At 44.4% G+C, this 22,451-nt stretch overlaps 1 protein-coding gene across 3 annotated transcripts in view; it reads left to right on the top strand.

The window, feature by feature from the left end:
* Nucleotides 1-2,661: 2,661 nt before the first annotated feature.
* Nucleotides 2,662-22,451, top strand: part of MTFR1 (mitochondrial fission regulator 1) — a 324,993-nt gene continuing 305,203 nt past the window's right edge. For 2 of the 3 annotated variants that reach the window (XM_078687236.1, XM_078687237.1), the window contains exon 1: nt 2,662-2,813. The gene's annotated coding sequence lies outside the window, so the exon portion shown is untranslated. The remainder of the gene's footprint in view (nt 2,814-22,451) is intronic. The other variant, XM_078687238.1, reaches the window with a different exon arrangement.

Raw genomic sequence — 22,451 nt, 5'->3', positions numbered from 1 at the left:
TCTTCATAGTTGTCTTCCCCTTGGTCCTCTTGCTCTTGGTCTACGAACTTCACCATGGTCCTGGTGGATTTCCTGCGGCACACCTTCTCATAGTGTCCTACGATCCCGCAGAACAGGCATTTGGCGCGAAACGCCGGACACTTCCTGTCGTGAGCCTCATGCGCCATGCTTCCGCATCTGTAACAACTCCCTTTGTTATTTCCCGCCTGTTTTCCTGGGGGTCCTGGATTACCTTGCCATCTGTTCGGATTCTTCTGCGCCGTACCTTTGTACTTGCCTTCTCTCCGGGGCCCTTTGTCCTCTATCCTGTTCACCATTGGTCTGGCCACCGGCTCTTTTTTCGCCGCCTCGGCACAACGCTTTGCGAGTTCCGCTTTCTTGACTGTCACCATGACTTCCTTCAGCGTGGCGTCTCCGCTCGCCCATAACTTCTCCTGTACAGCTTTGCTCGTGGTGTGCATCACGATCTGATCTTTGATGAACTCATCCTGGAATGCATCATACCTGCACGTGGAGGCCAATTTCCTCAATGCCGCTATATATTCCTCGACTGATTCTCTTATCTCTTGTTTCCTTTGTTGGAAATTGTATCTGTCGATTGAGACGCAGACCGCAGGGCGAAAGTGTTCATTCAATTCCTCGATGGCGTGGGCGTAGACGTCATCGTCAGTGCTTGCCCGTTGCTTGGGTAATAAGTTCTTGAAAACCCTGAGCCCCTCCGGGCCTAGGTTAAGTAGTAATATTCGTCTCTTCCTCTGGCTTGTAAATTTCTCCTCGTTTTCATCCTCCAGCACTTCTATAAAGTTGTCTATGTATTCTCTCCAATCTTCCCACCGCATGAGGGGTTCCCCTGGTTTGGGTAGGAATGGTACCGGTGCCATAGCTGAAGATGATTGGGCACACATCCTTTCGCGCTTTTCTGGGGGGCCAGTCCCACTATGGCTCTTGGGGCTGCCTGGCGAGTCGTCCTCCTCCTGTTTCTTTGGCTGTCTCTGGGGGCTTTTATTGTCTTCCCCTTCCCCTTTCCCCGGGGTCGCCAGCTCTCCAGCCCTTAGGGTGTGAGGTTGGTGGGGGTCCCTTACTGTCTTACCCCCTCCTTCCGTGCCCTCTCACCTCTTTTCGTGGGCTGTGTGGCTCCTTTGTGTGTGGGTAGGCTCTGCCATGCTCTCTGATGTCCTTGTTCAGTGGTTGGTGGGTGGGTTTGTTAAGCACGTCGTGCTGATCAGTCTGTGCTCCTGCCAGGGCTCGGTGGTCGGTCTTGCCTCTGGTTCGTTTTTATTTTTTTTCCTTTTATTTTTTTTGTTTTTTTGTTATCTCCTTGTAAATCCCGTCCTCGTCGCCATTGTAACGTTGTTATTCACCTCCACAAGGATGACAGGAGCCGATGTTATCATTTAGGTTGTTTATTCTATTACATGCATCAGAGAGCGCCGAGCCGCTGAATGTTTCCGGCTCCGACACTCGCGCTCTTTTCTCAGGGATGCGCGCGCATCCCAGCATGGCCGCGGGCGTGCCGCGTCATCACGCTGCTTGCGCCACTAGAGCGCCAACTCTACAAGACGTAGAACAAAACGATACCATGAGCGTTTCACTGTTGGAAGTTTCCCCCGAGTCGTGCCGGATCCTCACACAGCCACAACCATCCCGCTATGACGTCAAGCAATGACCTCTTGCTTTATTTACCTTTACCTGACTGCTAACTTGTAATAAACTTTCTTAACTATAGCATACTTGCCAACATTATAGGACAGGGACGTGGGAGATTTCAAATAAAAAATCGGGAGAATTAAAATTCCCCATTGACTTCTATTGAAGAAAATGCAATTTGAGGCGGGAGACAGCTAAAATAAAGCCATTTTTGGCTTGAAAAATCGGTAGTCTCCCGCCTGAATCGGGTATATTGGCATGTATGCTATAGTCACTCATTCCTGGTTCTTATTATGTAGCCAAATCACTGTTAATTAAGTGTATTGATTAAAGACTAACTCCCTTTATTTCTCAGTTGGCAGCAAAGGGTCCATCAGCTATTTTTGGTAAGAGGGTCGGCCCAGAGTTGCCTCAACTTCTATTTAAATAGAAGTCAATGAGGGAATTACATTTGATTCTCCCGATTATTATTTTTTTATCTCCCACTTTCACCTTTTAAAAAGTTGGCATGTATGTGTCATTTAAAGTGTTACAAGTTTGGCAGTAGAATGTCACCCACTAGTAAGCTGAAACCACGCAAATGTCACGCATAAGCAATCGAAATCTTGACAGCTATACAGAGGGCTTAGCTATATGGGGGCATTTGCGTGCTAGACATCTGATGTATTTAAAGCTTATGAAAAGCGCATTGATTTCTACTGCACAACTTGGACTTAATTTTTTGATCGGGATTATATAACAGTTGCACGATAAAAAAAATTCTGTGATATAAAAAACGCCATGAGAGTACTCTTTTCACTGAACATCAGTGTTAATTGCGCATTCAAGATGGCTACTTCATTTACATCATTTCTCAGCGGTTATTGTCGAGTAAAAAGGAAGAAGGCACAGCACTTGTTTTTGATGTTATTCCCTCCAGTTTTTAGTCTTTCTTTTGTGTTTAGTGAAATCATTAATGAAATCTGCGGAAGCATCGTGACAGAACTGCAATAGAAGAGGCGTAGTAGGAGACGTCACTATTCTGAAAGTTTCCTTAACGCTTATTGGTTGTTAGCCGGCGGTGCTTTCTGTATGGAAAGTTGCAAAAAGGTGGAGGACGAAGATCTGTACTCGTTGCTGGCAGGCTTAAGGTGACCTAGAGCGGTATCTGCGTAGTTGTCCAGCCGGTAAGAAAAGGGTTATTGTGTGCTACCCTGGCCACTTTTTTCTTGTATGAGTAGCCTGGCAATGAAGCAGATGGTAGCTATATGATGTTTGGCTGATCTGCCCCAGAGACCTCTTTAATAAACCTCGTAATGACCGCGAGTACAGCTTTTCTGTAACATTGTCAAATTGTGGGTGACACGGAGCCATTCGCCCCTGTACGTTAACAGAACAAGATACGTGCTGGCGTCAAAAGCATACATGAATGATGAATCATTAGGTATTTTCTATGTATACTCCTAACACTGTTATGCATCCCGGTGAAACGGACAGCGACCGCACTGATGCCTTGGTGTTGACACGAGTGCGCTTATAAAACCGCAACATTGTTTAAATAAATCGTTGAAACCAACGTGAGTGATTGACTTGTTACTCTAAAAAAAATCCCATTTAAATATGTACAGACAGCACAGCTGAAATGAGCAAAGCAGCATTATTTAAAGCAACCCAGTTCTATTGTTCAAGCTTTTACTGTAGCGGTTTGTGATAATATATTTGTCGACGACTAAACTAAATATATAGGTTTGAGGATTGTGCTGTGGCCTCTGCCCAATCAATGAGTATTGTGGCTAAGCTAGTATTTGTGGTGGTGTCTCTGCCTGGTAGAAATCTCTGCTGCCAGGATGATATTAAATTAGCAATTTTACTATAGAGCCTTGTTGCATTTATTCAAACGGTTAAAGATATTGGGCGAACAGAACCTGCTATGTCAGATGTATTCCTCTTCCAGAATACTATTATATGACCGTGGTTCTATGATTCCGTTACTGGCGCCCCTTCCCACATCCCAGTGAACAGCTGAGGAAAAAGAAGTGCTATACCTGGAGTACCAGTTTGCTTAATTCAAAAGGAATTGCATACTTACTGGTTGCTTTTATAACAAACATTGGCATATCGAATAGGTGTCGCCTATACAGGAGATATTGGTTTTGATAATGTTATATTACCCTGTTGTCCACCAGAAAGGCTGCTGTTCAGCATTCCTAAAAGTTAGTGGGTTGTCCTAGAATGGAGTGTGGGGGAGCAGAGTGGTGAAGGGGAAGTTATTGGCGTGGATTGGAGTGAGCGCAAGTGGGGTTGATTGGGATGTACTGTACGATTATGTGTTGATGCATAATTTTCAGAAATTACACGTAAGAAAGAAACTATGTCGCTTTGCAATAGATAATCCTCATCTTTTGAGAACATCGCCCATAACCAAAAACAAACATGAGTGCTAAGTGAGAAAAGATGACTTGTCAAAATAAAAGAAAGTTAGCTATAGAAAATAAGTCTTTGCAATTTTGTTTGTTCTGCTGGGCATGTTTTTGCGAGTCATACATCTTCAGTTTGCAGGGCATTAAAAGATTAAAAATAACAAAATATTACCTCAATCATGTCAGGAGCAGCGGACGGGCACTGATTAAGTTGAATCAATCAGTGCTTGGTCCCTGCTTTACAGAGAGGAATGGAAATGATGTTAGGCCTGTGTTGATGAATTAAGAGGCTATAAAGAAGAGTGCCATGCAAGCCAACAAATGGTTAGCAACGTGACAATGGGTGGTGACTGGGAGAATAGGCGCACACTTCACAATACTGGTACAAAATAGTTTCCTGTCAAGGTGAGTAAGTTATTGTCCATATATCTTTTCTGTGCTCAAGAGGAGGGAGAGCCACTCAATCTTCCTTGGTTGGAAAATAACAACTTCTCCTCAATGTTAAAATGGGAATCTCCGAGCACTCAATGAGTCAAATGATGTGTAATAGTTACATTATCCACTGTCCTTTATTTGAACATCCAAGCACTTGACATTGCCGTTTGTTCGTTAAATGTCTTGCCAACATGTTTCGTCTGTTATTCTAAATACTAACATCAGACTTCATCAGGGCCTCAAAAGTAATCTCAAACATCAAGAAGGGGGAGGGTCTGTCAAACCTGCAGTACGGTTTCAGGGACAAGAGGGGAACCGTGGACCAATGCCTCAACCTGCAACTATTGATCTCTAAGTATACGGTCGCCAAGGAGGGGTCTCTGTTCCTTGCATTCATGGACCTCTCCTCGGCCTTTGATATGGTCAATAGGGCAAAACTATGGCAAGTTATGCTGGAGATGGGGGTGGACGGCTCCTTGGTGAATTTTATAGCCTCTCTTCACCAGGACCTGTTTGCCAAAGTGAGAGTGACGAAGGAGGGTAGGTGCACCACCTGTTTTAGATCGGAGAGAGGGGTTCGGCAGGGCTGCATCTTAGCCCCCCTCCTTTTTACGATCTATATAAATGGGCTTGAGAAACACCTGATGGCCGTGGGGGGAGACGTTCCGCGTGTAGGAGAGAGGAATATACCAGCTCTCCTATACGCGGACGATGCCGTCCTGATAGCCAGAACCGGGGTGGGCCTCCAACGCCTGCTAGACTCATTTGGCAATTTTATGGACCAATTAAACCTTAAGATCAACACCAAGAAGTCCCATACTATGGTGGTGTCCCGTAAGAAGCATAAAACTATGTCCCTTTATTGTAAAGGTGAGGTTGTGTCCCAAGTAACATCGTTCCCCTATTTGGGCGTAACCTTTGACAAAAAGGGCACCTGGGGTCCACAGATCAAGATAAAAAAGCTGACCATGACCAGAGCTGCATCAGCTCTCGTAGGGTTTGCAAACAGGTTGGGAGGCAGACCAATGGAGGCCATCCTAAAAATATATAACACGAAATGTATTGCCATAGCTACATATGGCGCGCCCCTATGGGTGTACCTGTCCAATGATCTACTACAAAGGGCCGAAAATAAATTTCTTCGTCGTTTACTTTCTGTTCCTCAATCAACACCGACTTTTTCATTGCATGCAGAGTTGGGTCTAGATTATATTTCTGACAAGTTGAAAGTGGCTCCCTTAACGTGTTGGTTAAAGTTATGGCTGAATGAAGAATTATCCCTTAATCATGTCATATTGAAAGATGTCATGTCCCTTGATCAAAGGAAGAAAATTCCCTGGTTAGAATACGTGCGCCTGGCGTTTGAAAAACTTGGCCGCCCTGGCCTTTTTAACCTGCCATCTTCTATCAGGGTTGAAGATATTAAATGGGCTAAAAAATATTTTATGGAGAATGCAAGGTTAGCCCGGGAGGAAGACGAGCTGGCTAAAAAAATCAGTAAGATCACATTATATGTTGCTATCCTCCCCTTCCATAGCGCCTTATCTTACCTTTGTTAGCAAACCATTACACAGACATCTTCTTATTAAATTTAGATTTAACCAGATTCCCTACGTGCTGGGCTGCTTCCATCTCTGGAGCATGCCAGAATCTGGAGTCCCATGTAAATGTGATGAATTTTCAACACAGGACACGTTGCACTTTATAATGTTTTGCAGCTTTTTTAGGGAGCCAAGAAATAAATATTTAGTACCTGTTTTAAAGGATGCTGGTTTTATACAAGTTAGGCCTGCCATGTTGTACCTACAATAAAGTAATATCTTTATTACATATTCTGTAGCTAGCTTTTTAGTCGCTGCATTTAGAATCAAGTCGAGATTTAAAAAGGGTAACGTTGTAACTTGATTGTTGATATCTCTGTTCCACTATTTATGACTGTCTAAAGTGTTGCACATCCTGAAGATCTGTATGTACTTTTTAAATTGTAAATATTACTGTGTTTTATTGGCTTTTATGATTTTAACCAAATCGAATAAAGTGTATTTTGAACTTGAACTAATCTCAAATGTACCCATAAATTTGCTAGGTACTATATCCAGTCAACGAATTGGGAATCTATTGTTCTGAAAGAATAATGCAAGAATTAGAGTAAGTCTTCATTGTATCGTGGAGAGACAATCGTTCCCAAGGTGTATCCAGTCTGTGGCATTGCATTAATCTCTTGGAACAAAACATTACTAAGTCGTTGACTGGCTATAGTACCTAGCAAATTTATGGGTACATTTGAGATAACTTTCAAGGCCCTGCAGAAGTCTGATGTTAAAATTTAGAATAACAGACGAAACACGTGTTGGCAAGGATCTTAACAGACAAACGGCAATGCCAAGTGTTTGGATGTTCAAATAAAGGACAGTGGATGCCGTACCGGTTACATGTCATTTGACTCATTTTGTGCTTGGAGATCCCTATTTTAAAATGGTAAGAAACGGGCAGGATCCAAGCCCTTCTTGTTCACAACAGTGTCTTGCAAGCGAGACGCATGCTCTTGCAGGCTCGGCCCTAAAAAGGACTGATGCAATGTTGTCAACAATTTCCTTATAAGTAATTAGTTGAGTTAGGTTTGCTATGTCCTGTTCTAGACATTTAGCTAGGTTACTGCCCTTGAAGGACAGAGGGATTTTCATTTCATAAGTACCGTTCTCCATAATATTAGAATGATCTGTGGAGCATAAAGATTTGTAATAACGTTGAAACTTCTCAACAATGCTGGATTGATCTAAAACGAGTTTGCGCCCTGATTTTGGTAGAACCCTTTAAGGAGCAGTGTTAATTCATGTTTGGCAACCTAATAAAGTCCGAGTTGTGTCTCTGTGATTGAACTGCAGAAACGTTTATCTCCTGGCTTGTTTAACAAGTTTTCATTTAAATAAAGCTATGTTTTTGACAGTTTTTTTTAATTGCTTTCCAGTTAGTTGATTTTAGGTTTGCTTCTTCTTGCCTCATGGTGAGTTTAGTATGCAGGTTTTCTAGTGCCACTATTTGAGATCTTAGACTATTCTCTTATGATTGTTTCAGCCATCTGATTGGAACCACATATTTTTAGTAAAGACACTTGTACCCAAACATTGGCAATGAACACTGTGAAACATTAACCTTGATGCCTTGACAGCCCTCGGTAATAACATATAACTTCCCCCACCCCCCTTGAGGCTATGAACGACGTCCACGATCACACTGAACACTCCAATGGGTCCATCACAAGCATGCTAGACACGATCGCCCCAGTACAGTTACAAAGAATGCCTTCCATAGTCTCCAAACCCTGGTACAACGGCAATCTAAACGGTGAGAGAAGAAACTTGAGACTAGCTGAAAGATTGTGGCGACCCTCGCCGTCCCTTGACCATTTCTAACATCTGAGATCACTAAGGGACATCTATAAAAAAAAATGCATAAGAATCTGCAAAGCTAACTGAACCTAGCTACAAATTGTCCCACATAAACTTTTGAGATTGGTAAATCTCAAACGAATAGCATACTTAACCTCCCCCAGAGCGGATCATGCCCATTGCCGAATTGTGGAGATTTCTTCATCAGAAAGACAACTAAGATGGAACTTGATCTGTGGACTGCTTTGGAGCTTAAGCCTATCTTACCTCCTATCAGTTCACATCCACCTGCCCCAATCTACAGCACCGTCGCTCATTCCAGGTTCTACCCCCAAGAACAACGCAAATTGGAGCGCTTTGGATACCTTGGATAATAACCCCATTCCCAAAACGCTCTCCCCACTGAAACCTTCCAACCACTTCAGTGACCCTCTGCCATCGAATTTCTTAAAGGAGATCAAACTATCCCTGCTCCCACTTTGGGCCAATATAGTCAATGCCTCCCTGATTCAAGGCTTATCCCAGACTATCTTAAAGCATGATAGGTTAACCCCATTCTAATAAAACCGTCGGCGGATCATGCCGACCTAAACAACTTCCGCACAATCTCCAACATTTCGACCTTGGCCAAGCTCAGTGAGAAATGTGTTCATGTTCAGCTTTGTAATCACATAGAACGTTTCCAATTTCGTGACGGAAGCCAGATTGGAATTGGTCCAGGTCATAGTACAGAATCTGCTATCACCCACATTGTTGATGATGTGCTCAAAATGCTGGATCAGAACCATTCCTGCCTTCTGATCTAGCTCGACCTATCGTCCGCCTTCGATACAGTTAAACATGACTGCTTACTCAACCTACTGGAGCATAGCATGGGGCTTTCAGGGCCCGTCCTAAATTGGTTTGCATTTTTTCTCCACAATAGAACTCAAAGATTCAAGGTCAATCAATCTCTCTCTAACACTTCCTCAGTCAACATTGGAGTTCCACAAGGGTCCACACACTATCCAACTTGTTCAGAGCGTTTAACTGAAACCTCAAAACTATCCAATGTCCATTATTGCGTGTATGCCGATGATACCAACTGTACCTGAAAGTCTCCTCCCCTGATGATATCCATTCCCTCAACATCACCCTACTGAAAGCCCAAAACTGGTTGACTCTAGATTGTGCCAAATTCAATGCTCTGAAAAGGACATTCCTTTTAATCCCTCAACCTAATCATTAATCTGTCATCAGTGAATGGATGAATCAGCTAAACGCTCTTAACTGCAAACCACACATCATTGACTCCAGGAGTTCTTTGGGAATAATGCTAGACAAGCCTGAACATGCTTAAATGTATTACTGCCCTCACCAAGGGAACTAACTTCCAAATGAACATTCTAATGAAAATAAAACCCTTTCTCCTCCCCAATGACTTCAAATTCGCGGTGCAATCTCTGGTGATCTCCAAGTTGGACTATGGAAGTGCAATCCTCTGTGGACTCCCGAGATCGTAGATGGCTCCACTCAGGGCCTTTCTTAACTCTGCTGCTAGACTCATCACTGACTCAAAAAGATACCATCATATTACACTGGAGCTGAAAACCCTAAATTGGCTCCCTTATGAAGTAAGGATACAACAAAAAATTGTGTGCATGACTCCTAAAGCCTTGCATTACAGCACCCCACTATACCTCGCACAAAAACGTATACTATCTGGTGGCTCCAGGTCCTCCAGAAGTTGCAGCACCCTTCTGCTGAAACCTCAGAAACTCCGAAAAATTAAAACTTATGACTGAGCTTTCACAGGTATTGTCCAGAGAATGTGAAACTCCTTTCCTCCGGAAATCAGGACGATCCCTTCAACTGTTAATTTAAAAAGGAAGTTAAAGCACTTCTGATGAACAAATTCTTGCCCTAGAATACCCTTGCCTTATACGCGCTCAAATACTCGTCCCCTTATTCTCCATGCCTGCTCTGTCCTATTTTTTTGCTTAGAGTCTTCATGATTATGTATGCCTTGCCGCCATTGAGCTTCTCTCCCCTAACACTTCTGACCACCCTGTTGTTTGATATTATAGGTCTATTCTCTTTTCATAAAGCACTCTGATACCCCAATGGGCCTTCTTCAAGCTTTATATAACCTTTGAAATAAATGAAAAGAACTTAAAAGCATGTATTTTATTTGAATTTTATTTTGTGACCGTCATGTAAGTTGAGAGAAATAACATGAGAATTCTTTTACATGTTCTTGTCAAAACCTAAAGCTATATTTTCTCCTAAGCACAGCCTATTCAAATAAATATAGGAACTAAAAGCATACTATCGAAACACAAAATAAATTGTAGTGCACAATGTTGCACACTAATGAAAATAAATGCATCAATTATTGCTAGGGAATAGTGACTTTTGGCCTGGGGAAATGCATGATACGGGGGGGGGTGTCTAAAAATGATACAATGCCATAGTTGCAGTTTACTCTGACTCTTTGGGAAATAAAAAAAAATGTTGGCCGGGGGGGGGGGGGGGGGGCGGTTAACAACTTGAGTTATACAAGCTAAAAGTCCTGCCATATGACACACCACGCTGGGTAAGTACATTCAGGTATGAGCTCTGAAGGATAGAAACTTGACACTTTCGCAAGGTGTTGGGCCAGAGAATATTCCAGAATCCGAAGCTCGAACAGCTGTACAGAGGTAGGTGTGTTTTACGTGTAGCTGCAGGGTATCCAACTGGGGTGCAGGGTGAAACCGAGCAGAGGGTGGCAATAGTGGGTGGGCGGCAGGGGTAGCCTAGTGGGGTGAGACCCATATTTGTCAGAGAGTTAATGAGCTGAGCGGGGGATACATTGGTGTGCGAGGGTATTGTTTCTTCCCCAAAAGGGTGCCCAGGGCAATGATCATCAGGAGATTTGCCAGTTTACTGGGAACAAGCTCAGAGGGCTGGTAAGTTATGTTGAGGCACTGGATAAAGTGCACTGTGGTTTGGGAGAACCAGACACAACATCAAGTGTTAACCGGTGCATTTAACGCGGGGAGGTCGTCATTTCACATGTGCTGCAGAAAGTGGGTTAGAATAATGGTCCACACAGGAGAGCGAGAGGGTGCTTCACAGGTTGCACACCTCTTCATAGCTGAAGGCCTCCTCCTTCACTCGACCTTTGCATCGCTGCATGCCAAGCTGCTTTCAGCAGTGTCACCAGGGATCTCCCCTGAAGCGCGCATACTTGCTGGCCTGGAGAAACAGCAGAGTTGTGAAACGCCTGTGCACCCTATGCTGCTTCTGGTGTTTAAAAATGCCTACATCGCATGCCTCCCACATGTCCTGTCATTCTGTGACCTCCCGTATGTGTTGTAAATTGGTTGCCAGTATCCCTACAGAGCTGGGCAAGAACTTGGCATATGGCTGAGATTCACGTCTGGCGCGAGCAAAACGCGGGAAGTTGAGTTGTGCCTTGGGGATGGAACAATTTAATTGTGCTGGGGTCAGGATGGCCAAGTGGAGCATAAAGAACTGTATGTTTTTGAAGAGGGCATTTCGAGAGAAAAGCTGTGGGAATTCCAACACCTGGTCCCATTCTTCATCATTTAGTGTCCTCCCAAGGTCATCCTCCCACTTGTTCTGCATCGGAGTTCTCGAATGGCCTTATATAGTCATGTGATCAGGTGGCACCCCTCTCCCATTGTGAGGACAGCTTGCAGCACTGGGTGTATAACCGGCTGCGAGTCGAGTGTACCCCAAAGGATGTGCATGTATATTGAAGTTGTTTGTGGATGAGGATTTGCCCTGGTGGGAGGCCTTGGTTTACAGTAAGTTCAGGGGTGTGGAATTAATTCAAATATCTACTTGTCCATGGGGCAGGTTGCTTCATAAATCTACTTGTCGTGTTGCTGCCATGTAGTGCGGCGACAAATTATGGCAGCAAGCTCATTATATAAGAGCTCTTATATAGCCTCTCTGATTATGCCAGGGCTCATACCATGGTAGTGTTTGAATACTAGCAATCCTTTAATGTTGCCATGTTTCGGCAGATCTACATACTGGGACTGAAGGTATTTGTAAGCAATAGTTTCAGGGTTGGAATGCCCTTTTGAGTCTGTGCAAACCAATAACCTGCATGTTTAAGGGTTTTCAACAACACTTCTCTAATCTTGTCCCATACTGAGAAATGTTGGAAATGTACTCCTGATAATGGCAGACAGAAACCTTCTTCCAGAGTTAGGAAAAAAGTGGTTGGAGAGAAAATGATCTTGCAAACACTCAGGTTTTCGCATGAGTAAATCTACACATGCACATATTGCTCATGCTAAAATGCAGTTCACAAATATTTTCTAGGACTACAATTTTTGTCCTACTTCTGTAAATTCTTGTGAATTCACGAAAACCATATAGCTAAACTTAATGCAAGTACATATACCAAGGGTGCACTTTTGAGACTTTCTTTAATAATTGGGCGCCTAATTTTGTCTGGCCTTAACCATGACCTTTTGGGTTTATTAAAATTCTCTCTCTCTCTGTATTGGCTGGCTTCACTGTCAGTGACAGCATTCTGCTCTTTCACAAGGAGCATATCAGCACACAACATAGATTTGTTCAGTGCCAATAACTAATTTGGCAGCGTGTGCTTTTTGAGACCAAAAACAATTTTTGCTTTTGGCAATGTTTGTTGTAATGGTGAGGGCCCGGCAGGTCTCACATCAATAAGGTTTTACAAAAACAATGCCAAAATTTCTAAAACGAAAACACTGACCAGCAATTTCAGGCCTACTGGCTTTGCCAGTGCTTGTTTATTTTTTATGTTTTCCATAATCTTATTGATACTGGTTACTCTGATTTTCCAATATGAATATCTATGGGAATTACTAGCATGCATCAACACATTTTACTAAATGATGCTGCAAAGAAATGGTATCTGAAATTTTACAGTAGTTTAGCAAAATGTTTTTTTCCCTACTTTCATTTAGGAACATTTTATATTGAAAGCTAAGAATCATTAATCTTGCTTTCAAGCTTCTGCAAATATTTGCATCTAATCATAGAGCATTCTGGGAGCATTATGCATAGCCTCGTATTGCTAAACTTTGAAACCGTGTGTATACATTTTTATACTGGAACCACTGTCAGTAGTGCAGTCAGAATTTACATTTATTTAGAGCGTTCACCCTAATAATAAAGGCTTTAAATGAATGAACCATCAATACAAATTTGAACAGCATTAATATAATGCATACAAATATTAACTTAACTGCAGGCAGTGCCCTTCCCTGACCTTTAATGTGGTACTGCAAACTGGCAGCCAAAGGGTTTGTGCTGCAGGGGGTTGGGCCTACTTGTCCCAAGGACAAAATACATATTAAAACTTGTTGCCCTTGACCCCAAACAATATGTCCTGGGCGTCGGGCTATAGGAATTCCACATCCCTGTAGTTGTTTGAAGGTGAGGGGGATGACCGTTGCAGAACAGGTCCCCTATAGTGTGCAGAGACTGCTCTCTCCAACTGTATAGGGACATCTAAAACCCCAGAAATCGGGGGAGACCGACGAGGGGTGTGCCAGAGCATATGCAGGGGTGCCATCTTGGAGTCAATGTAAACATACCATTTAGATGCGGACTTCCATGCAGGAGCCCGAGGGACGCGGGCAAAACTTTGGGGAGGAGTAGGCCCCATATCGTGGACCGGGGTAGAGGGCCTGGTCCGTGGCTCGTCTTGCTCTGGTAGTGCTCAGCCGCCCAGCACAACAGTCACTGTAGTTGTGCCACTAGGAAGTACACCTCAAAGGAAGGGGCACTCTGGCATCCTCGGCCACCAAGAGTTGCAGTTTTTTTCAGTGCTATTCAGTGGTGTTTGTTGCCTCAAATCAAAGAGTCCAACTAGCCAAAGAAGATCTTCGGCGAGACTACAGGGAGCTTTGCAAAATAATATAGAAAACAGGGGAGAATGACCATTTTTTGCTAACGTTATCTTGCCAATCGGGAAGATTCTTCCAAAAGTGTACCTGGGATTTGATGCTGGCCAGGGTGGTCCGAAGTTTCCCTTCACAGGTATGATTGAGACGGATCCCCAGACAGTGAATCACCTCCCCACCCTAGCGGAGTCACACATCGCAAAGGCGTATCTCCTGTGGTGTGTGGCCAGGGCAAAGCCGTTAGATGGACGATTTTGCCCAGTACTCAGCTCTGGTGAAGTCAGTCGGGGAAATGTGCAAATAGGAAAAGTCAGAAGCTATGTCCTGCAGATATAAAAGTAGGTCATCCGCATCAGGGATACCGAGTGAGCCCTGTCTGCTAGGGGGATGCCCAATGTTCGACCATCCCCTCTCAGCCAAATAGCCAGAGGTTCCATGGCCATACCTGTCTGGTACCTTGACCCACTGGAAAGATTGTAGAGATGAGGCGGCCCAGTTGCACCCAGGAGATAGGTTTGGTGCACAGTTTGTTTAGCGTACGCAAGTAAACGGTCCCCTGCTACCATACGGGTTCGGACTTGGGAAAGGTAATCTCATGTCCACGAACTGAATATCTTTTCAAGGTCTAGCATGAGACCGGGCATGTGAGGGAACCGCAGCTCTACATGATCCAGCACGTGAAATAGGTCTCTGAAATTCTGTGAGTTGGTGCGCCTTAGGCCGAAGCCTTTCTGATCAGGTTATATGAGTTCTGGGAGCTCCTGTGCATATCTACTGGAGAGAATTTTCCCCAGGATCTGTAGTCTGCCCTAAGTATGGCAATGGGCTGGTAAGACGCTAATTAGGTGGGGTCCCTATCCGGCTTGCAGATTGAGACTAGGAGTGATTCCTCTAGAGACTGGGAAAGCTCACCAAGATGGAGAGCATCATTGAACATCTCTGTGAGGTGGGGTTCCATACTAGTTGAAAAGGTGTTATAATATTCTATTGGCAGCTGTCAAGGCCTGTAGTTTTAATCCGAAGGATTTCATGGATTGCTTGTTTCACATCGGCCATTGTGATCTTAGAATGTAGGGAGAGTGTCATCATTGGTGTTACGCAGGTGGGTGATGTCCGATAAAAATTTGTTAGCCTCGGAGGGGGCCTGATATAAGGGCATGTGGTATTCGAGAAATGCCTGATGTATCTCGCCCTGTGTATGAACCATGACACAGCGGGCGTGACTACTTCCATAATTGGATTCACAGGGACCTCCTTTTGTTTGAAACCAGGCAAGAAGAGGGCCTGATTTTTCAACTTCTCTGTGGACTTTGGCACCATATGCTGCAAAGTTAAAGCGTCTCAGCGTGCAGAGAGGGTGGCATAGTTTGTTTTTGTGTTGGTGGGGTCGCAGGTCCATCTGATTTCCAAGCTGGGGGAGGAACCGTTCAGTCTCCGTTATCTTCTTGTCCAGCATCATGCGGACATCCACAATCTCCTGCAGGCAGATGCATTTTGACACCACCTTGAAGACGTCCCACTCTAGCATCCTGGTGGAGGCCGTATTGTGAAGTATCGCCGGATATGTATTTCCTGTGCCTCGGGGAAGACTGACTCTTCTAGGACCTACTGTGGGAGCCGACACGTTGGTGTAGAGGGATTACCCATTACAAATCCATGTGGTGATACAGCCTAGGTTTTCTGAGTAGCGGGCAAGGGGGATCAAGGGGAGGGAGCAAAGGAAGCAGTCTAAACGCATGTAGGGATTGTGTGGTGCTGAATGGAAGGAATGAAGCTTAGCGCTGGAGTGCATGGCTCTCCACGTGCCTGTGAGTGCCCAGTGCTGCTCCCAGTTTCTCTCGAATTGCATATGTTGTGGAGTGCATGGTAACGAGGGTGGGACTTATCCAAGCCAGGGTCTCAAACACAGTTATATAGCCTCCATGTTTCCAAGGCATTTGTGTTTTGTGTGCCAGTGCTGCTGAGCGCCCAGCCGAGAAGGTCCCCTGACCTGTGTTGGGGACAAAATTTCCCCTATAAGTACAGGGTGGCTGTGTAGATGGCCCTAAAGGAGTACGTATATCCCCTCTTGTCTATGATAGTGTCTAACACTTGAAAAGGGACCTGAGGCCTGATCCAAAACATGGTTCCATGCACGTATGCCAGGTGGTAGTATTGTGTATTGTGCCTCCCCAGCGCTTACATAGTCCCAGTTCCTTGCTTGATGTCTGGGTTTCCTGGAGGAATATTATCTGAGATTGCTAGCGCTTGACTTGGGAATAAACTGAATGTCTCTTCCTCTCAATGGGCATGCCAAGCACATTCAAGGTGAGGAATCAAATGTTAGGTGGGGGAGTTATAGCGTTTGCAAAGGGGAGTGAACAGTGTGAGCAGTGGGGGGGGGCTACCCGGGACAACCCTCGCTCCATGAAGTTGCTACGTTGGACCCATATGAGGTGCATGGATCCTGCCTGCTGGTACAAGTTGTGTAGGGTGGGAAGGGGGAATGGTATGAATAATAACAATAAAGGAGAACATTTAGAGCCTACTACAAACAGTGGTAACCCAAACGATCCTCAATTGACAACTTTATAGAATCATGGGGCTTATGTCTTGGCGACTGAGATGTGGTCCAGTATGTGATAAGCCCTGATTGAGTATGTCGGAGATTCGTCTGGCCCAGTCGGGGCTACATGAAGCTGAGTAATCTTGCATTGGAATGGCGCACATAAGTGGGCAGTTCAGCTCCATTGGTTGTGTTCAGGACCCCATAGGCTGGGGTAGGCTAGAGAGGTATAGGAGTAAAGTGGGTGAGTAATCGTTTCAGGGACAGTGAGCTACAAAAGAGGAAAGTGGAAAAATTTCAATAATATTGTTTCAGGAGTGCTGCAATAGTGATCCGTCCAGTCAGACTCATCCATGGGATCTGTGAAGCATGTGATAGTTTTGTACAACATGACTTTGAGGTGGGCTGGAAATAGCAAAGAGTATTGCTTTAGTTGACAGGGTCATCGTTTGACTTCCAGAAAGGAGGAGCGCTGGCGCTGTACGGCTTTGGTGTAGTTCAGAAACGGCATTATGACCTTGTCCTCGAACAGGAGGAGTCCTGCCTGACTAGCAGCTCTCAAAATGGCATTACGGTCCTTAAAGTGTAACAGCTTGCCCAACATGGCCTTATGGTCCTTACAGTGTAACAGCTTAGCGCCGAGTGAGCGGCAGAGGGACGCCGGGGCCCGGCGCTCATCCGTCTTCAGCACAGGCGGAATCTGGGCCAGGGGAGCCTAAAAATACATAGGGACGGAAAGGGATCCAATGTATGCGTGCATAGGAGAATGTAGAGCAGCTGTATCTGATGACTCCCCCTCCCCCCCCCCCCCCCTCCAGTCGACGCTTCGAATCTGGCAGAATGTTTCAAGTAGGGTGACCCAAAACTGGTGCTGAAAGGAGCGGCTGCGGACATCTAGAAGCACCGCAAACCGAGCCCACCAGCGTGCAAAGATGTGAGGCACGAGCGGAGGTCATTTCTACACTTTGACCGCCGTGGGAATATCCCGTTTGGAATTGCTATTGCGGAGGGGTAGACACTGCAGAACAAAATGGCGGCGTAAATCCTGCGGCGATGGGAACCTTCCCCGACAACGCGGATGCAGACCCCCCATGTGAGGAGAGGAACACGCTTGGATTGAGGGCAATAGCGGCGACAAGCGTAGCTTTCTAACTCGGCTTAATGCTTCATACCCAGCCTATGCCTGACCTCAACATGGCGGCCGCTCTTCTCCAAATGGCGGCAATCTCCAACATTCCCGACTTGAGCTCCGGAGCCGCCCGCTGTTTCCACGTCGGAGGACCCATCAAACTCAGCAATTAGCGCTTCCTCACCTACAAACCCCATGACGCTGGCACATGTGTGTAAACGGCCTGATTGCTTGAGGCTCTGCCCTCCGGTGGCACCAGGGGCACCGGCCGGCGGGGGCCCGAGCTCAGAGCAGCAGCCATGGAGCCTCGGTTGGGGACCTGCCCACCTTCCGACCCCGGAGTCGCCGCCTGCGTCTGGAACAGGCAAGGGTGAGGAGGCACTGCAACACGAAGCTCCATGGAAGAAGCACATCCTTCCACCTGGGGCAACTTTCTTCCCACATGAAACTCTGTTGATCACTCTGGTGAGAGGCCTCCTCCTCCTTCCCTTTAAACTTTGTTTTTGACTTTGCTGCCTCCCGTTCTGCGAACAGCTGCCTTGGCTCCTGTGGTCTTTCTTCCCTGACCCCTAGTCTCCGGTTCGAACTCATCTGCCCCAGCTCCACATGGACGATGAGGCTGTGATTTTGCTGTGGACTGCCTTTCTCCCCCCGGTCTTGCTGGCTATGGCAGCCCTCTTCCTGGACTTTCGGACTTGGACCTTTGTGCTCCCCGCAATTTTCTTTTTATGACTCTCTTCTTCTACCTTTCTCCTCCGCCACTTTAGCGATCTCAGACCTCCCCCTCTGTCCTAGCGACCTTTCTATTGTCTCTCCTGTTGCCTCTGAAACACTCCTCGCTTTTACCTTTCCTTCTGTCCTGCCCGCCATTTTGCTGCTGTTCTCAGGCGTTTTTCTCTGGTCCCCGGCCTGTCTTCTTGTCCATTCCTTCGTCTTTTACCCTTTTCACTAGTTTCCCCCTTGATGTTCCTCAAATGTTTCTTCCCTTTTCTGCTTTGCCTTCTCTCCTTACCCTTGATTCCCTCCCACCCTTCCTTGGTGTTGTGACCACGTCCCCCCTACGACCCCACTTAACGGAACTCTGCCTGAGGGAATCTACAATGTGTGTGTGTATATATGTGTATATATATATATATATTCACTGAAAAAACCATAGGTTATAGACCATATATAGTTAGGAATTAGCATTTAAAAAACCTTATTTTACTCACACAAAACCATTGAAATTCCATATATAGTTAGTTGCACTAACTATATATCGCGCACCCGCAATCCACTGCTGATCATGTCACATATTACATCATTCATGACATGGTCAGTGACATCACTGATGACATCACTGATGACATCTCAAATGACATCACTGATGAGATCACTGATGACATCTCATTTGACATCAATGACCACATCACTGATGATATCATTCATGTGACAATACAATGCATCTCCTCACGTTTTAATATAACCTCTGTTTCACCCAGTGTTAAATACAGAGTATAATTTTTGAAACCATTGACACACCAATACTAGTTACTACATACGTACTCACTGATTCCTACGTCTACACACACATTCACTCATTCACCCATACAATCATTCATACATACAATCACTCATCTTTACAACACTATCATATGCACTCATACACCTATACAGACACTTACACTCTGCCACTGATCCATGGAGTTACTCACACACCTAGTCAGTCCTGTAAAGAATCAATCACACTTCCATTTTCTTGTCTATACAGTTAAACATAGAGCACCTTACATTTTCAAACATATACTAACACATACTTACTTTCTTATACAATCATTGATACAAGTACACATTGATCTGCACAGAGTCACACACCTCCCAGCCAGCCACACACACACTCAGTCTCCTATACAAATACTTGGACAATCAATCAATAACCCATATAGTTAATCATATAGCTACTGATCAACACATGCAGCAGTTTACAGAACAACAGACATAATGATGCACAAATTAAGACAGTTTACTCACTAACCCATGCACTCAGTGAGACACATTTAATCACTCACTCATACATTCAGTCATGCACCTACTAAATCCTTCGTCCAGACACTTATACATCTACTCATTCTTCAATATGTAAGACATATTTTAACTTTACAGAAACATACAGTCACTGGATGTTGTCATCAGTGATGTCATCAGTGATGTCATTTGAGATGTCATCAGTGATGTCATCAGTGATGTCACGGACCATGTCATGAATGATGTAATATGTGACATGATCAGCAGTGGATTGCGGGTGCGCGATATATAGTTAGTGCAACTAACTATATATGGAATTTCAATGGTTTTGTGTGAGTAAAATAAGGTTTTTTAAATGCTAATTCCTAACTATATATGGTCTATAACCTATGGTTTTTTCAGTGAATTTTCAAGGTTTTGTAAATGCTAATTCCTAACTATATATGGTCTATAACCTATGGTTTTTTCAGTGAATTTCAATGGTTTTTTAATAGCAAATATCATAAGCTGTCGAATGTCAAGTACGTGGTAAGTGAAAACATTTTCGTGTTTATGCACACTGATCTGCTTTGAATGGTGCCCCCCCCCCCTCATTTCTATTAGGAGTACTCTCTCTTTGCAGATAGTGAAAGGTAGTTAACGCAGGCCTTTGCCCCCGTTGTAATCCGTCGTGCCTGCTTCTCTCTCCATTTGATTGATTGTTATCCAAGTATTTACTGTTTTAGAATTAGTTCTCTTTGGTTCATTCTCTATTTACAAACAAACACAGAGTCGCAATACTCTGTTTAGTCTTTGCAGATAACGAAAAATCGTGTAAAAAAAAAAGAAAAGGAATCGAGCAAAATCAGTAGGCCACTAATGGGATCTCTTTTTGACCTCACTAAAATAGAAACATTAGGAACAACCCCTCATGACAAATACAAAACTAGTGAGATGAACTGAACTCCACACAATGATGGCTGCAAAACAGCTCGGCTCCGCCACCCACCCCGCCCAAAATAACGATAAAGAGCGGCTGCCATGATTGGTTGCGGAATGGCCACAACGGAGCTACGAAATGGTGCTGCTCTCATGCTAACCCCAGCTTCGGTCTGAAACATCCAGAAACACTGTAGACTACCAATTCGATCAGTTCCGGTAGCGCCCCAATGTAACCCGGTAGAGAAGAACTAGCCCTCCCCTCTTTGACTGATGGTTCTTGTTGCCTGTCCTTTCTGTTGTCATTTAACAGAACTATTTAGCCTGCTGAAAGGGGTTGTGTTTCGACCGCTGGTTGGTGGAGACATTTTGACTATATTCTGGACCTGCGTTGTCGCGTAATGCGTCATATGACGCGCCGCGTTAGCGCATCCGGAAGTCATCCGGGGCGCGCAGCGCGTAACGTAAGCATAACAAGTCATGTGACTTGTTAATAAAACTTTTCATTGGTTCATTTTACTTTTCTTATTCTAATGATGAAAGCCTTGGTCATATCACCTAAAAATTACGCTTTTAATTACTTCCGAACATTATTTTCTCTTAAATATATGTTATAATGTTCCAGGCTAATGTACTTTCCCGGAAATTTTACAACTGTCCTGCAAGTAAAATATATTCTTTTTTCGAGAAAAAGAGCGTTTCTTCGTCCCATGACGGAGCCGTTGAGCAAAAGAGGGTCGACCTGCTGTCTTAGTCGCCGATACGCCTGAATATGAGATTCTTATCGATCACTTTATGTTGCAGGAATAGAAAACACAACAGCCCTTGACCATTTATCTTTACTGCGTTCCTTCGTATTATACCTTTTACCCTTCATGTAATTGGTCTGCTTTATTTCACTTGCCTTTTAATGATTCTAAAACAGTCACTATTATTAAAAACTTTACCAATGTATACACTACTACCATGTTTTCTTTTAAAAACCTTTATTGTGAAAATTTCATTATACAAATACGAGCCTATAACCACGTGGGCCTGCCACGGAGCAAACTGTAATCGTATATATGATGAATAGACATTTACACTGTAGAGGAACGTAACGGGCGGGCCATTAGGTTGCAAAAACTAAGGTGTCTAACAGTTACGGAATCGGTGGACGTACATTTTATAATTAAAATACGACAGGGCCAGTTACAATAAAATTATCTAGATATACATTTGCGGGCAAGTACCATGGGTGACGTTAATTCGAATTTTCAACAGTACAGTAATCAATAACACATCAGAACTTAATATCAATAGGGATGTCGAAATATTCAATCAATTCTCGTCCCCGCCCGCCATGTGCTTCAAAACTGCATACGTATCTCGTGATTTCAAGGTTCTGCAACCAGTACACAACAAGGAGTTACGAGTCCCATTTATTCCGGCGCCATTTTGGGCGAGGACGGGCAGGTCCAGGATATAGTCAAAATGTCTCTACCAACCATCGACTATGATGATGTTCATATGCTGTATTTATTAGAGTAACACTCATCTGCCCACATGAAATTAATTTACCACAATCTAAACATGTCATTTTAATCTTTCCAAAGTTCTTCTAAATATTTGGGACCGTTTCCCTTGCCTCTGAAGCTCTCAGTGCCACTTCTTTGATGAATGTACTAGCAGGTCAGGGGTTCTCCTCCAAATCTCTCTTTTATGCAGCACTATAATTAATTGGTGCCACCTCTCCATATGACGATGCATGGTATAGTTACCACAACTATATATTTTTTCGGTTCCTCTGGAGAGTTCATCGTGGCAGATGAAGCGTGTAACATACCGGGCATTTACCTTTTTTTGCATGTACAGGAAAGGAAAAAAAAATCGAGCGTTCGAGTTCTTAGGTGTCCCAGGGCCATTTTAGTGGACCAGGCCCAAATCCAAAGAACAGCTATCTCACAGGCTAATGGGGCGACCCACGCCGAGTTTCAGCATTGTAGGATGACCACACAAGTACAGCAACTTGCTAGACATCACCTCGGTGCCATCCGGATCTCGGCGCCCCACTGCAGATGAAGTGCCTCTCAACTATGAAACCACCACGGTGAC

Source organism: Lissotriton helveticus, chromosome 4_1 (assembly GCF_964261635.1).
Source record: "Lissotriton helveticus chromosome 4_1, aLisHel1.1, whole genome shotgun sequence".
Taxonomy (NCBI): domain Eukaryota; kingdom Metazoa; phylum Chordata; class Amphibia; order Caudata; family Salamandridae; genus Lissotriton; species Lissotriton helveticus.
Note: the sequence above shows the minus strand (reverse complement) of the source record. Positions and strands in the feature narration are given on the sequence as shown.